This window comes from Stegodyphus dumicola, chromosome 1, assembly GCF_044657685.1.
Source record: "Stegodyphus dumicola isolate Sdum_Otavi_A_Nest chromosome 1, ASM4465768v1".
NCBI lineage: Eukaryota > Metazoa > Arthropoda > Arachnida > Araneae > Eresidae > Stegodyphus > Stegodyphus dumicola.
In genome coordinates this window covers 96,763,673-96,780,302 of record NC_140768.1, presented here as the reverse complement: position 1 = coordinate 96,780,302, position 16,630 = coordinate 96,763,673, and the positions used below count along the sequence as shown (strand labels likewise).

General features: G+C 34.9%; 1 protein-coding gene across 2 annotated transcripts in view; it reads left to right on the top strand.

The window, feature by feature from the left end:
- LOC118187145 (ecdysone receptor-like) overlaps positions 1 to 16,630 on the top strand; it is a 367,951-nt gene that overhangs the window by 126,287 nt on the left and 225,034 nt on the right. For both annotated transcript variants that reach the window (XM_035357347.2, XM_035357351.2), the window contains exon 2: positions 755 to 808. The gene's annotated coding sequence lies outside the window, so the exon portion shown is untranslated. The remainder of the gene's footprint in view (positions 1 to 754; positions 809 to 16,630) is intronic.

The following is a 16,630-nucleotide window of genomic DNA, read 5'->3' as shown; positions in this document are numbered from 1 at the left end:
TTCTAATAGCCTTGGATTATTAGAAACAATTATAAAATTTCTTTTTATTAGGTAAATAGATTAATACCAATATAAAGTTAAGCGAATTTTAATTGATTGCATTTTAAAAATATCTACTGTTAGTAACATATGCCAAAAAACAAGAACAACAACAACAACAAAAAAAAAAAAAAAAACGCTAATAAGGAGGCAACCGTAAGGTAGTCCGGCGAGCATTCTGATTTATAAAAGTGATCCTAAGTGGGGAATGACTTACGAAATTTTGTAGAACTGTAGAAAAATTTCTTCAAAAATTGTTCGCAATGAGACGATCTTAAAAGTCGGGATTACTAAGTATTATTTGCATTGGTTGGAGGGATGGATGGAACAGAGCTAACTTCTCAGCGCAGGTATATGTGTATATGTTTATTAAAGTTGTGTTGTTCAAAGATACTTGATTTTCTCTTAAATTTTTCATCCGTAGATTACACTTCGATGTATGCTCGTGACTTAACCATCATGTTGGTCTTGCAGAGCACAACTAGCCGTAAGACTGTGCCGGATCGTCTGTCTAATCTCGAAATCGCGTTTTTTTAACCTTTCGTGTATGGAGACGGTTAATTTCGCGTGGCAAGCGCGTGATTTTACTCGTCGTGTTGGCATCAACCTTGAACTTGCCTTTTGTTTTGTTTTTTTAAGGAGGTGTTCTTTAACATTTACTTGAATGCTTTTTTTTTTTTTTTTTTTTTTAATGTTTCTTATTTGTCTATTACAGGTGGTGATCTGTGTTGTCGATCTGCTTCAGACTTCTCAACTCGCTCTGAACATGGTAAGTTGAACATCCTTACCCTTTATACACAGCTTTGTGCTATTGCAGCTATCAAAAGTGTCCGAGAAAGAATTCTTAAAGGGGAATGAGGAAATTCAGTGTTTTAGTACAGAAATGTACCGTTCTGTACTAAAGAACCGTTCTCTTTGGTTCATGTTTTAGTACAGAAATGTACCGTTTACATCTATTGTCGATTACTGATGCTAATTAATGTACGTGTGCACATAAATTACCGGAAAACACGAATAATACAAACATGCTTCTGTGAAACTGGTTATGGACGGCTGTCATAAACAAATCAACCTTTCAGATGTTTCATTTTCTTTTGAAAGGCAATGATCTACCAGTTTTCTGCCTTTTGGGGATTCAATTTTTTACACTTTTCAGGTAATATGACAAACACTAGAAAGCTGTTCAGTTGAGTCCTTTTATTTACCCATATAGCCTAATAGATTGTCTGCAGATTCTTGTATCTCCTTTTTCTTCCTCTTCATTATTAGGCTCATGCTCTTCTCTTTGTTTTCTTGAGTCACTATATCAAGAATGAGCTTTTTGTTTGATATTATTTATGTTCGATTTACTATTATGTGACTCACGTAATGGTATCCGCCAAGAGAAGGTAAGCTTTCGTGTCCAACGTTTTACAGAAAACTGGCTCTTATCTTCGTTATACATAGAGAAAAACGACGAAAATTCCCATACAGCCAACCCGTTTGCCGGAATTTGAACACGAGTTAAATTCAGTGTTCAGTGACTCTCCCTGCTCGTCAGTTTGTGGACTAGAAGATCTTGGCAGATAAAATTCTATGACCTTCATCATTGCCATTTTTTCATTTGTATTTCGAGTGCAAGAAATAATTTTGTCGAGGACGGATGCTTTTACCTTCAAAATTTTCACTTCTTTCAAGCAGCAATCTCGGAAGTTTTTAAGGTGCCGATGTACCGGTAGTCCGTATATGTACTATGTAATCAGAAATTCAGTTAGTACATTATAAGGCCTGATACCATAAAATATAAAAGCTCGATCTATATAAGCTTGGCTACTAGTTAAGTGTAACTTTGTGTGCACTCCTTAAGCTCGGTTAGGTTAGGTTATTTAATTACAGAAAAGCCTCAAGGGCTATCTGCCTAAGGGGAGGGATGCCTTCGTGGAGGACTTTCTAAGGGAAACTGGCTCGTATACACGTTACAAATGGGAAAACCACGAAAACACCCATGCAGCCAGCCCGTTCGCGGGATTCGAACCTCGGACCGAACTACCAGTGTTCAGCGACTTTACCGCTCGGCCGCTGGTGGGCCTCCTTAAGCTCGACTTTCATCAAAATGTAATTTGGCTAGAGCTGAGAAACACTGGTAGCCCATTGATTAGTGGCACATTGGCTAGAGCTGAGAAACATTAGTGGTCCGTTGATCAGTAGCACATTAGATAAAGAGAGAAATGTTGGTGGCCCATTGGATATCTGGGAAACTCTGATGGGTTACTGATAGGTAGAGCGTCGATTGGACGGGGAAACATTGTTCACTGTGTAATCGATGACCAAAAATCGCAGGAAATATCGATGGCCCATTGATAAGAATATGCAAACACTGGTGGCTAATTGACCAGTGTCTCAAGAAAGTACACTACTGACCATTAAAATTATTACACCAGGAAGGAATGCATTTTTCATTTATCAATTTAATCATTTTTCATAGGAAATTAGGACGTATACAAGAATCACTAACCGTAGATCTAAACTAATAGTAATAACTAAATAAATAAATTCGTAGAACTAAATTTGTAGATCATGATAAACCACTAACCAGAGCAGCCACTTCTGGCAGCAATAACAGCGTTTATCCGTCTGGGCATGGAATCAAACAGTTATTGTAGGGCATGTACTGGGACCGCAGTCCACGCAGCTTCAACACTAGGTCATAGCTCATCGACAGTAAAGGAGGTGAGTGCTGGCGTGCCAATTGCTCGGAGCCATTCACCACACATTTTAAACTGGCGACGCATTAGGTGAATGTGCTGGTCTAGGCAACATTCGAACACTTTCTGTATTGAAGAAGGGCAGGAAAGTACGGAAATCATGCGGTCATGTATTTTGCTGCTGAAACAAAGCGTTAGAGAGGCCTCGAAGATAGAGCCACGGACCTTATAACACGTTAGAAATGTAACTGTTGCTGTTCAGAGTGCCGGAAATGTGAACAAGAGACGTGTCTCCAATAGCATCCCATACCATCACTCCATGTGATGAGCCAGTATGACGATGTCCAGTGCTAGTTGGTAACTTGCGTTCTCCACGAATGCGAGAAACTCGGATGCGGCCAGCATGGTGCTGAATGTAGGAGCGGGATTCGTCTGTAAAGATGACATGACGCCATTCTTGCTTTGTCTGTGACGCAGCGTCAAGAGTAGCTGAAGCCATGGTCGCCGTGCTGACAGTCCATGCTGCCAAAATGTCGTTAAACTATTCGTGCAGAAACCTATTATCTTACAAATGACTTGTTTCTGGACTCAGGATTCGTGACGTGGCTGCACGATCACTTCTGACTATGCGAATAAACATGTCTGTCTTCTCGGCTGTTAGTTATGGGGAGGATTCATTGAGATTTTTGCACGACGTTCCGTATGACTGTTCTGAACCTATCGATTCCATACTCTACGTATAGTAATGGGATCTCGACCGATGCGAGCAGCTGTATTGCGGTACGATAAACCGCAATTCTAGTAGGTTATAATCCTTCCTCGACCAAAGTCAGACACATGCTGATAGGCATTTCTTCCACTCACATTACAACAACTATCTTAGCTGAAAACAACTTCAAATGCAAATTGAGTATGAATAAAACTACCAGCTCCAACTCCAGTGATTGCTATATGAGGCGATTAGCTTACAGTATGCAAGCTGCTTTCTGGCTGTCATCAAGTGTGGTGTTCTGTGAGCGTTACTAGTTGACTGAATGCTTAATGATGAGTCTAGGAGGAAAGCTTGCAGGTGAGGGAGAAAACTTCTGTCAAATCTCTGGTTTTATACATATTGTAGGTGTCGCGACTGCCGCCTGCTCTGCATGAATGCGCTGAAAGTCTAATCGGTTGAACATTCACAGTATGTTCTACCTGTCGAGCAAATTTCACGTGTGTGGTATACCGTCTTCCTTTTGTAGCAGTTTTAATGGCCAGTAGTAGATGAAGGAAACACTAGTATTCGTTCTGGATTCGGATCCCGATTGCTAACAGGCAAGCTGGATGGAACGTTCGCGATTTTGCCCAATACAAAGTAATGCTTAACTTCCTAGGCGAAGCGTACTTCCTTTTTTATCTTTTTCCGTAACTACTAAACTTGTCCATAGGAATCATTTCTATAGATAAGTTAATTTGAGACACTCGGAAAGAAAACTGTATTTTTCTCTTTGTATGTAGTGTCCTTATGTAGCTGCAAATAAAGAAATTTGGTGGAATCAAAAGTGAATTTCTGAAGTTAAACAGTTGTACAACCTTTTCTGAGTATTGGTCATAGAAAATGATCTGCTCATATTGTCGGCTGTTTCATAATGTTTTGTTTCCCCGTCTTATTGGAAATTATGTCTGTCAGCGTTCTCATTTTAAGGAAGTTCTGCAGCATATCAAAATATGTTTTGTGTTTTTATTATAATAATATTTAAAATAATAACCTTTTAAAAATGTTTAGAGATCTTTTCCCCTCTCAATTTATTCGTTTTCGAAGAAATTATTTCTTGGGAAACCGATTTTAGGCATCTTTAAGAGGGTGTTAAGCTTAAAAAAAAAATCACGTCCGGAAGCTCCCGATCGCCCGTTGTCGGAAAGGAAGTGAAGCATCAGAAAGTAAAGGGCCCAAATCAAGGTTGCATCTGCTAGAGTTCTGCCCTCCTTCCCATACCCTTCCAACATTCCCCATCCAACTCCAAAATCTCTGTTAAATTTCTCGTGCGGTGTATATCCGGGTGCAAAGTAACCTTCACTCATTCTTGATTCTGGAGCCTTTCGTTTGGGGGGACCGTTTGATGATTGGGGATTAAAAAAAAAAAAAAAAAAAAAAAAGAGAGAGAGAGAGAGAGAAATATTTTTTTAAAGTTTTTCTCAGGCCTTTTTTTTATAAACGACTGGAAAAAAAGAAATAAAAAGCTTTCACTTTGGTTGGCAGGGAAAAAGTGACCGAATAACCTATTTTCTCTTTACTGTGTATTCTTCGTAATCATCGCTGGCATTTTTTTTTAATGTTTCTTGCGCCGCTTAAAAATGTGTGTATATTATATTTAGATTAAAAAAATGGTTTCATAAAAACTTCGGATTTTTTTCCCTTCAGTTTTGAGGTTAGAATTTTCCACTTGCCACTGGGGGGAGGGAATTAAGAGATAATTCGAAATTATCCGTTCGTGGACTAGATTTTACTAAAGTTTTTGCAGAGTGATGAACAAATTCCTAATTTTAGGAACTCCCAGATTTCCTCGCAAAAACAGAGGGTTTTTCTAAAAACTTACGAGTGTCTCAGATTTGTTGAGAAATTGCTATTACTTATCTTTGGCCACTAAAGTCTGATTCGTAGTATGGTAAAGATGTAAATTACGGTCTACCGCTTTTGTATAAAAACATATAGTAGTTTGAAACTCAAGGAAGTAGCATCATCTACTCCGTGTAAACAGTGAGATATCCGGTTAAAAATATTTAAATTTTTCTTTGTTTGAAACATGTCAAAATACCGCTTTAAAACGATACTTATAATTATAAAAGAAAGGTTTATTAGCTGGTTAAACGTGCTTTTCTTGAGGTTGTGGTTCCTGATTTTGAAATGAAATTACAGTGCTTTGATGATGTTTAGTGTTGTAGTAAAAATTGGGAGCTGTTCTCGAAATGTATTTTTGGATGGGTTCGACTTTTAAATCGGTATGGAATGTGCTGTTTCTTATATAGCAAGCATCATTGGCTATTTCCCTAAGAGCTTTATTTTGTCGAATTTGAGTTTTGTTAAGATCAGTTTTTACATCATGTCCCCTTATGGGGGAGGAGTAAAATATGACTGGACGGATTATTTTTTTAAATAATATTTTACTGTGAAAAGGAAGACTGCCATGTTTTTTGTGTTTTGCAAAAAGAGGGTTTAAAAGTGACTTTGTTATCATGTGTGATACCTAGTTAAGTGACTTGTTTCCAGTGTATGTGTTCTAATAACGTGGCAGTAGATGGTAAATTAAGTGAAACGACCTTTGTGAAGTAGAATCGCATTTCATTTGTTAACATTAATTGCAATTTTCCTTAAATAATCAAATTTCTTCTTAAGTTCTTTCTTATAAATCGAGATAAACTGAAGTTGATAGTAGTTTCAGAATATGTGACCTGTGTCAGAAGAGCTATATCGTCAGCGAAGAGTGCTAATTGAATTGTGAATTTTTCATTACCAAACACAGCGATTTGAAAACGAGCAGTGATAACACTGTTGGGAAAAAAAAAAAATTATCTCCAGTGAACCAGACCGTTGCAAAATATTAAATTTTTTGTTAATCGACAAACTCAACTGTTTAAAAAGTAGTTTGTGGCCATTGTCTGGAATAAAATACTTTTATCTTCCATGCGCCAGCGTGTTGCCATTGAATTAAGCCTAACATATTTTAACATTCAGATTTAATCTCCCTATTACTGGAAAAAAAATCAAGCGATTTAAAAGCAATAAACATAGTTATTGAGAATATTTTTCCTATTTTTTAATCAAACCTACTTTTTTTCCTACTTTTTACTACTTAATTCAAAGCACGAAATGTTTAATTTTTATGAAATTACACTAGCTGGACACATTCATATCATTATATATATTTTCTTTTTTATGATAAGTATTTTAGGCGGCTGGTTTATAAATAAAAATAATACCCCTTGGCCAGTACTAGGTCCGCCGCATTTTTGGTCCAGCAAAGTATTTCGAGATTTAGGTTATCAAATCGTTATCTCTAGCTTAACAACAATAAATGAAGAAATTGGAGCGACAAATGTATGAAAAAACGTCATTCACACGTCTGTTAAAATACACACCCATCTGTCTGTATTTTCGATTAATCTGCAACATTTCTAAGAGATGCTGGTGTTGCTGGAACATTTTATTTTCGTTGGGCGGTATCTTTTGTGGATTTTGGAATCTCGAGTTTCCGAATTCTCGCTCCCGGTGGAGTTGGCAACAATTTCTCTTGGCCGAAACTTCGAAAGAAGGAGGGGTAAGAACAAAAAATTCGACTGGAATTACGAACGAAAACTAATTTTAGACGATATCAGTTCTTGAAATCTTTTGGAACACGTAAAAGGTGCTTTGACTTAATAAAAATAAACAAAAAGTGCTTTGACTTCTTGGAGCATCTGGAAATTTTGCCAACATGACCTTTGGCCGTAGCTAATGGGTCAAAAGCTAATTCAGTTTCTCGTAATTCTTGGGCGTGTTGCATGTGTATTTAAATTTTTTTCGCAAAACATGCTTTGTTTTAATTTATATTCTGGTTATGAACACTTACAATACTGTGCGACGCAAATGCTATGTCACGAAGTTCTTAAATACACAGACGCGTGACACGACATTTGGGTCACATGTCACTATAACGGTGGATCTTTCTACCTTGAAATTGGTTGGGAAAACTGAGAGCTGCGTCTGTCTGTGCATTCAAAAACGTTGGCTTATTTGATAACGGTAGAAACATACTACAGAATGTTTCTGCCTACCACGTACTCCCAATAGTAGTATGTTTCTATCACATAAGAAAGGAGCCCCCCCCTGTAGAGGTCTTTATAAAGAAAATTGGTTCGTTTGCACATTACACGTGGAAGAACTCATAAAATCTCACGAGTCACACTATAATCAAACCCCTTTACAAAAAATTTCAAAGGCCCTGAAAGTTTGATTTGCTATCTAGTGGTTCGTTATATCTGATCCGAAAAGAAAAATAAATTATCTTGGAAAAAGGTTATACGGTATTTCTCCTGCCTTCTTAGCATGCCTTCGTGGTTTAGTGGTCAGCACGCACGACGCGTATTCGAGAGGTCCGTGGTTCGAGTCTCGGCGAGAGAATCACTCATTTTGCATGTCTCCTGCTTTCAAAAAATACCTAATGTCTCTAGAGTGGCGCCCGAACTAAAAAAAGGTGGTGGATGATGATTCTTCACCACCAGAATTTGGCGATTGGGTCCCGTAATCCCTAGCCGCTCTTTAAATTTCTCCCGCCTTTTTAGCATGCCTTCGTGGTGTAGTGATCAGCACGCTCGGCGCATATTCGAGACGTCCGTGGTTCAAGTCTCGGCGAGGGCATTGCTCATTTTTCATGTCTCCTGCTTCAAAATAACCTAATAGTCTCTACAAGGTTTATAAATCGATTAAGCATTCCTTTACCAAGAATTCTATGAAAAAAAAAAATCCAGTATAAATCATTAGAGTTATCTCTTCGTTTTTTAGAAAACGAAGTCAGGGGATCTTCTGTAGAATTCTATAAAATTTCAGATATAGTTATGAATAGAGATGTAGGTAGATATTCCGAAGAGATTCTACGAAAATATGTGCAGAGTTTATAAAAGTTTCCCGTTCCCGTATAGAACTTTACACAATGTGTACAGAATTAATTAATGGAGATCTGTTAAAAATACCAGATATAGTTTGTAGATAAAAAAATAGGCCCATAATTCTAAAGAATTCTAATCGAACTTCCGTGCTTAAATTTTCTATAGAATATCTAATAGAAATGGAATTCTCAACCAAGGGAGATTCCCCTTTTAACCTGTTAAGTAGGTAGTTTTAGTTTATGAATATAAGAACTTTTTTTTTTTTTTTTCAAGTTTTGGTATTTATCAATGTTTTCTGTACTTTTTCTTGTTTAATTTTTAAAACACATTGAAAAATAATCTAAATTTAAATAAATGTGTATGTATTTTTCGAGTTCTGGAAAGGAAGGGAGAAATAATCATCAATGCAGTGGGGAAATAGGTACATGGGGCAAAAAAGGTTGAAAGAAGAGAAGCTTCGTAGAGAAGCGTTAGGGAAAGCACGTTAGAGAAGCTTTTGATTATTTGAAAGCAATATAAAATCAACAAAATTTTCTTTTGAGATTAAAAGGAATGAATTGAGTTTTCATTATTACATTGAATTAATGTAAATTTCGAAATAATCTATGACATAGACGCGATCGCCGCTGATTGTTGTAATCGCTGATCCCGAGTTCGAATCTTTCAGAAGGCTTATATATTTATTTGTAAGTTTTATTTTAAAGTTTTTTTGCGGCATGGGGGACATTTAAAATACTCCTAAGCCGAATGTCCTATGAAGAGAATATTGTAAAGGTAAGGGAAGGATAGAAAGCTTTCGGATCCGCCCTTGGAGTGTTCTCCTTTAAAACTGAGACGGGGCATTCTCTTTGTCGCAGGTGTTATTCTGTCGGCTTCTGCTGCTGTTTGCCATGTTCTCGGTGATGATACCTGTAAAATGACCGATTGGTTCATCCATTCCCGCCGATTGTATAGCTAGCAAAGTGTCCGGCCGTTGGGGAAGAAAGGGCGAAGGTTTTTCTTCTTTCACTCTTTCTTTTATTTGTTATGGGGGCCATGTACCTGAAGGACTATTGTTTTCAATTTGCGATTTTGCGTTGAATCACTTACTACAATGCCCGTTTCACTTTTCAGACTGTTGCCACCAAATGTTAAGAGTCCTGCATTATATTTGAAGAAATTAAATAATGAAAAATCTGCATAAATGTATGTATATTTCTCGCATTATGATAAAACAACGTTACATAGAGCCATCGAATTTTGAATGACGTAATCCTATTGCGAATATGGGCATCTGGAAGCCCAAATTTGAAATTTGGAATTTGTTTTATTATCGACAAGCAGCTTCGCTGCCAGCCTTCGTCTGTCTTTTAAATGTACCGGAAAAATGGCTGAAGGGAACACCAAACGTTAAATTTAAAAACTGCTTAGAATTTTACTCTGCAGAGAAACTTCATAAAAATTGTTATTACGTATAACAAAATTACAATGAAATAAGCAATATCCCTTAATACAAATATTAATTATCCTAATAAATAAATTAACCAACTTCCCTTTGCAAAATCTTAAGAACTCTGTTTCCTAAAAAAATCACGCAAAACTTTTCAATATCTTAAAAACAGTGAAATGAGCAATAAATAACATAAAAGAATACAAAAAACAAAAAAATTCTGAAAAGCAAAGCATAATTAATGATATTTTATCGTATATTTTGAACAGAAAAAAATTAGGTGCTACTTTGGTAGACAGTTGCACGGATTTTTGGCGATTTACATTGGCGCAATTGTTGGCGCTGTTTTTACAGTCATCAGCCATCTTGAAAAATGCTGTTTTTACGTATTTACGGATATAGTAAAGTATTCGAAACTTTAAAAAAATAAATATCGTTAAAAATAATGGATTAATTTTTTGTTGAAAACGTTGTTTTTTAAGATGGCTGGCAAATGTAAATAAATACATTTACTAAGAGTAAAAAATGCTAAAGTAAGGTTAAATTATTACTTTCATATAATAGAATAAAAACACCGCTAAAAAACATTGCGCCAACATTTAATTGGATTAAAATATTACTTAAATTGAATATCGAATTGAAAACATCATGCCAACGTTGAAAAGAATTAAAATATTACTTAAATACTTTAAAATAAGTTTTATAGGATTTAATTATTTAACATTTAAACATATGTGGCAATAAATATCTCAGGAATTAATTTTTTAATAAAAGTTGAAGTATACAATTATAAAGTAAAAAGAAAATTATGTACTTACATTTTTTAAAGTATTAAAGTCTTCTAACGATCTTCATCTGTGATCCACATCTCTCGCACTTCATTGAAGAAGCAATTAGGGAGGTTTTCTCCAAAAATTTAAAAGAAATTTCCTCTGACGCTATTAACAATTTATAAATAAATCTTTGATTAGGAAAGCCAGGTTGGCCAAAATAAGATCTCAAAGGGCAATTTTTTTATTCCGATACCAATAATTCTTGGTAATTACCAATAACAACATTCATCTTCGAAACGGACATATCCATTCCATTTGAAATCTGAGGAATTCGAAGAGATGAATAATAAAATTTTAAAATGGCGCGGTAATGCACAAATATTCAGTAACCAATCAGGGAGCTGATTACATCACGCATAGAATTAAAATTATTTAAATAATCATTCATAATAAAATCATTTTTAAAAGAAATGCAAAATTAAATTGTAGTTTAATATTTAACAGCCATAAATAATGTTTAAAACATTAGATTAAATTTATAGATATTACTAAGACCAATTACTTTTTAAGTAAGGTGACGTCATTGATTACATCATCCACAACATAAAATTATATAAAATATTATAAACAAAAAATTTTTTATTTCAAATAAAAATGCAAAATTAAATTAATTTTTAATATTTAGAAGCCATAAATAATATTTAAAACACGGAATTTATGCATAATAAAACGCATTATTTTTAAAATAAAATGACAACAAAGTATCGGTTACGAGAAATAACTTATCCAGCAATGGGTTTACCATAAGTCGTATTACTCGCCAAAAGAAAAATCGCCAAAATCCGCGCAACCGTCTACCAAAGTAGCCCTAATAAACAAATTAACCAACTTTCCGTTGAAGAAAAAAAATCATGCAAAACTTTTCAATATCTTACAAACAGTGTAATTAAGCAAAAAATAACATAAAAGAAACTCAAAAAACAAAAAAATTTTGCGCACAATTTTACTCTGCAGAACAACTTTATAAAAAACATCAATAAAAATGTATTATATATATAAAAAAATGACAATGAAATATGCCAATCACTTTAAAACAGTGACATAAGAAATACGACGAAAAATTGTTGCCAAACCCATATTTCTAAAAGAATGAAACTATTTAAAATGATGCGATTTCATCAAAAGTTTATCAACAACAATAAGAAAGGAAAATTGTTGCCAAAATCACATTTTTAAAGATGTGAGATGCGAGAAGTGTACTCGGAAGCTTCATTTAAAAAATGTTTTAAAAATACAAAATATTATCATTTTTCCAAAATTTTTGTAAAAGCAGTCGCAAGGATGAAAGTTTAACGTGTCCAATAATCAAAGAAAAATAAACTGTACATTTTTAAACATAAACATTTTTAGAAAAAATCCCGCTGAAAAGGTGTTAAGCTCACTTTGTTATATAAATTCGTATTTAATCGAGTTATTGAAACACGAAATTTATTTCAAGTTCTTAAAATAGCTAAGTGCTTACATTTCATGGCGATGTGAAAATGGAGTGCGTAGAGTAAAATCTCGCTTTCCTATAGCCCATTATATCTCAAAATGACGCGATTTCGTCACAAAACATAAAATAAAAAAATTCGAATTCGAATTTCGAAAAAATCGCTTCGAGGTGCACTGGCTTTTGTCTAGATGCACCTATGTACCAAATTTCGTAGCCGTGGGTCTGTTAGCTTACGCGCAGCGCGAACGAAAGACACACACACACACACACACAGACTGTTTGTTTTATTATATGTAGAGATTTCATACTTTGTAAATCTTTAACGAATTTTTGATTAACAATCTCAACGATTTAAAAGCGAGCAAGGGCAATGTTGTACAGAAAAAACATTTATATCTCCAGCGCGCGAGACTCTGTATCGGAAATTCTAAAGATGTGCTGAATTTAAAACTGTTTTGCGATATTGCTCTTGAAGTGTATTTTATGGTTTAAGTGCAAAGAACATGATATTTAATAAATAAAGATAACACATAAAAACGTTAAAAAAAACGCCCCTTTGCATGTAATTTTCAGATTTTTGTAAAATTTATTTATTATTATTTTATTTTTTAAATGAACACTACTGCTGGATATGTTTTGGGGCAATATGTGGAGAATTCAGAGTTCAAAGGTTTTAGTTTTCAACTAAAATGTTAGCAGTCGAAAAGAAATGAATGAAAAAAGGACGAAGATTTGAGTTTCGGTGTCTCGAATCTTTTCCAGCTTCGAATCTTCACCTCTTTAATTTAAACACTCATACCATTCAAATAAAGTTGAAACAATTAAATTATTATGTAAATTCAGGAGAGTTGGATAACGTTATATTTTTACTTGGAAACAATGCATAAGCAGTTAATAAAAGTAGAGAAATTGCAGTTGTTCAAACTTCAGCAATGTACTACTTTGGCCGAGCATCTAAAACAGAGGTTTTCAACAGGCTGGGTATCCCATTAATTAAAATCGAACTTTTGTGCTATTTTTGGAAACTCGTTTATATTTGTAAAATTAAAAATAATAAAACAGACGTCTAATAAAACACTTTTTTCCAAAACTTTTGTTTATATTCTTAGTCTAGCTCTTAAGTTATTTATATGCAGTTATTTTTATTAAGTTGTATGCTGTACATTATATAGAAAACTGTAAGGGGACTGATAAAGCAAATCCTACTTTTTAAACGGGGTCTTTGCAAGAAAAAGGTTGGAAATCCCTGTTCCTAAACCACGAAACACGGATAATTTGCCATTGGTTGGATAATTGGCTTCATTAGCATGGGGTGGCTTTCCCTAAATAGTTTTCCACGACGGCATCGCTCTTCACATGCAAATAGAACCTAATATGATCTTCCGTCGTGAAATAATCGAATTCAATTCACACCTCTTGGAAAACTGAGGATTATTAAATTGATTAAAAGATTTAAAAAACTATTTTTTCGACTTGTTTGAGTTAGAAGAAAAACTAAAGTGATTTACGGAAATGAGAGTAAAGATTGATCGGGAATATAAAGAATAAACAACAATGGAACGCTGTGAGGAAGGACGATCGAACATTACGAAAAAGAGAAACAGCCTATTTGAAATGGAATGCTCAAAAGGTTTTTAAGTTTTTTAATCAGACGCACAAAACTACGCAAGGGTTTTCTTATAAATGATAAGTAGACGAGTTCGAACACACATGTGGAGAATGAAAGTGACTTTCTTGCAGGTGAAAAAAAAAAAAAGTACAGGAGAAACAATGGAAAACGAAGAACACTGGGACGGAAGAATGCCGAACACATTTTAAATAAATGGACAGAAGTAAGAGGATATGTAAGGTTAAAAGCAGGTATCTGACAAATTATTATTATTAGTAATTTGGAAAAGTAAAGGTTGGCGCGGAAAGAAAGAAAGATAGTAGAAGTTCACACTTGCCAATCAGAGAACGATCCTCCTTCTCTCTTTATCAGCGCGCCTTGGCACTCTGGCGGCAGAAAGTCGCCGCCGCTTGGCGATCGATATTTGTCGTCTGCTTAGGGAAAATGCCCGGTCAAGGTCAATGGGATGAAGGCCGCAGAGGCAGCGCGCTCTTCTGGACGACACAGGGATCGCTAATTTAAATGCCTTTTAACTTTTATTTTTGGATGGCGTTGTATATATGCTGGGGGGTGAATGAATGTATTCTATCATTCTCGATTTGTTTTCAAAATTAATTTCCAGGTTTGTTTGATGTGAAATATGAAAATTGTTTATGATAAGGAAAAGCTTCGAAACTTCTTAAATGATTTCTTTTTTCCCCCATTTCAATGGAATTCAAAGGAAAGCGTAACATAAAATTCGCCCCCCCCCAAAAAAAAAAGTGAAAACTTAGCAACAAACAAACGCTTAGGAGAGGAGCACCTAAAAAAAGTTATAAATTAAAATGTTGATAAAGGGAAAGAGAAAGACGCCAGTGTATGTAAAAAACTAATATTATTGGGGGGGGGGTGAAGCAATCTTAGTTTGGCGTAAAATTCTGAATAAAAACGCCTATTGCTTTCCGTATAAAACGGTTGCTGCTCCTCCCATTTTGGGGAAAGAAAAAAATTCTTCTTAAAGAAGACGACCTGTATCTGATCGCTCTCGAAATCGATAGTTTTGTTCAAAATTTGCACCAAACTTGATTGCACTCTGTTAATGATCAAACTTGACTAGGCGCTTTGGCCAGTTGCCTAAAATAGTTATAATATATGTATATATATATTATAACTATAAATGACAGAATCGTATGTTTTACGCTTATATTAATGCATACTATATTCCATTATTCTGAGAGAAATCTTAACTTCGAATGCAAGAAAGAGTAGTAAAATATTTTCCCTTTTTCCTCAGATGACATTTCCCGGTTTTGATGCTTATTAATTAAAAGTGGGATATTTGTAATTAATTAATAATTCTATCATTGTCAGATTCTGACATTTTTGTATTTGAATCCTTTGTCTACCGAGGTGCATATTTGTCTTCAGATTAAAAAGTTTCTTTCATTCAAAGGGTCTTTGATGTTAGCGAAAATTGAAAAGCTGCTGCCATTCTGAAAATACGAAGTAATACACTGGTGACATTAAAATTAATTTGATGTTATTATTGTAATATTAAATTTTTATAGTGAGGATGTGTCATACAACTGCTTCGGTATTTCTACTAATATTTGTACCGCTAAAATAGGTACTCCGAACCTTTTTCTTGCATCGATCCTTTTTGAAAGAATGATTTTCTTTAGCATCTGCCTCGCATTTTTCTTCCAAATATAGAGCATACAACATAATCATAATACAGATAATTGGAGATAAATAAATTTTACATGTAAATATAATAAATGGGTTAAGAATGTGAAGAAACGTTTTGGAAAAAAATGTTTTTGCTTTGTTATTATGCTTCAGATACGTGGACTCAGTTTGACATGAAAGAAGAAAGAGTCTTGGCGATCTTTGAAATGAAGATTCTAAGAACTAATTTTGGTGCTGTTTTGAGGAATAATATATGGCAGCGGTTCTCAACCTTTTGACTAACGCGTACCATCTAAGCAAAAATTGAAAACCTTTAGTACCACCACTACAAATTACTACTACCACCACCATTATTGAACAAAGCTCAGATCGCATACATGTACGAGTGTTAGAGAAAAAATCTCAATCAGGATGTTGGGGTTTTAGTTTTTGAATTTAATAGTTAAAAATAATCTGCTTCTTTGCGTACCACCGGTTGAGAACCCTTAATATATGGCATAAACGGTATGTCTTCGAACTGTACAAAATTTATAAAGATGAGGGTATTATTAAATCCATAAAATTAAGTAGAATGATATGGACAGGTTACCTACTGAGAAATGAATGCAGAGAGAACTAACTATCCTTAAGGTTTTTAATGCAACTCCTGTTTGTGAAAGATTAAGAGGAAGACCCAAAGAAAGATGGAGGAACTGCCTGGATGAGGATTTTGCCATTCTTGAGGTAGTTGCTGGAAAAAGGGGAATGGGAAGGGCTTCTGAAGGAGGCTAGGGCTCACAAGGGGCTGCCGTGCCAATGCTGCTGCTGTTGTTATTATTAGTGGTTTATGCTTTATTATTATTCTTAATTTTACAAATATTAACAGATTTTCTGAAAAAAAAACAATTATAATTGTGTAAACGTTCGATTTTCTGAATGTGACGGTTGCGTTTGATATATTGATTTGACTAAAGCCTGCATTCACCAATTAAGAGGAGGAAAAAGTCAATAATGTTGCTTCAGTAACAACAACTTTTATTTTGGGCCCTTTCTTTCGGATTACTTTTAAATTCCAACACGTAGCGTACCCGTGTGTTTTTGCAATCAGTGGAATTTTGATTATGCCAATCAACTCCCGGTGCATATTCGTCTGTCGGACTCCGAGTTGACCCTTTCAAGTGAACCCTTTAAAATTTCGTCAACCCTCAGGGGTCATTACTGACCTCTTTGGGAATCCCAGAGCTAAAGCCGATGGCGAATTAAATTTTTTGAGAATCGTACGCAACTGCACCCTCCGTTATTTCTCCGCAAACTGCACCCTCTTTCTTTAGCGAT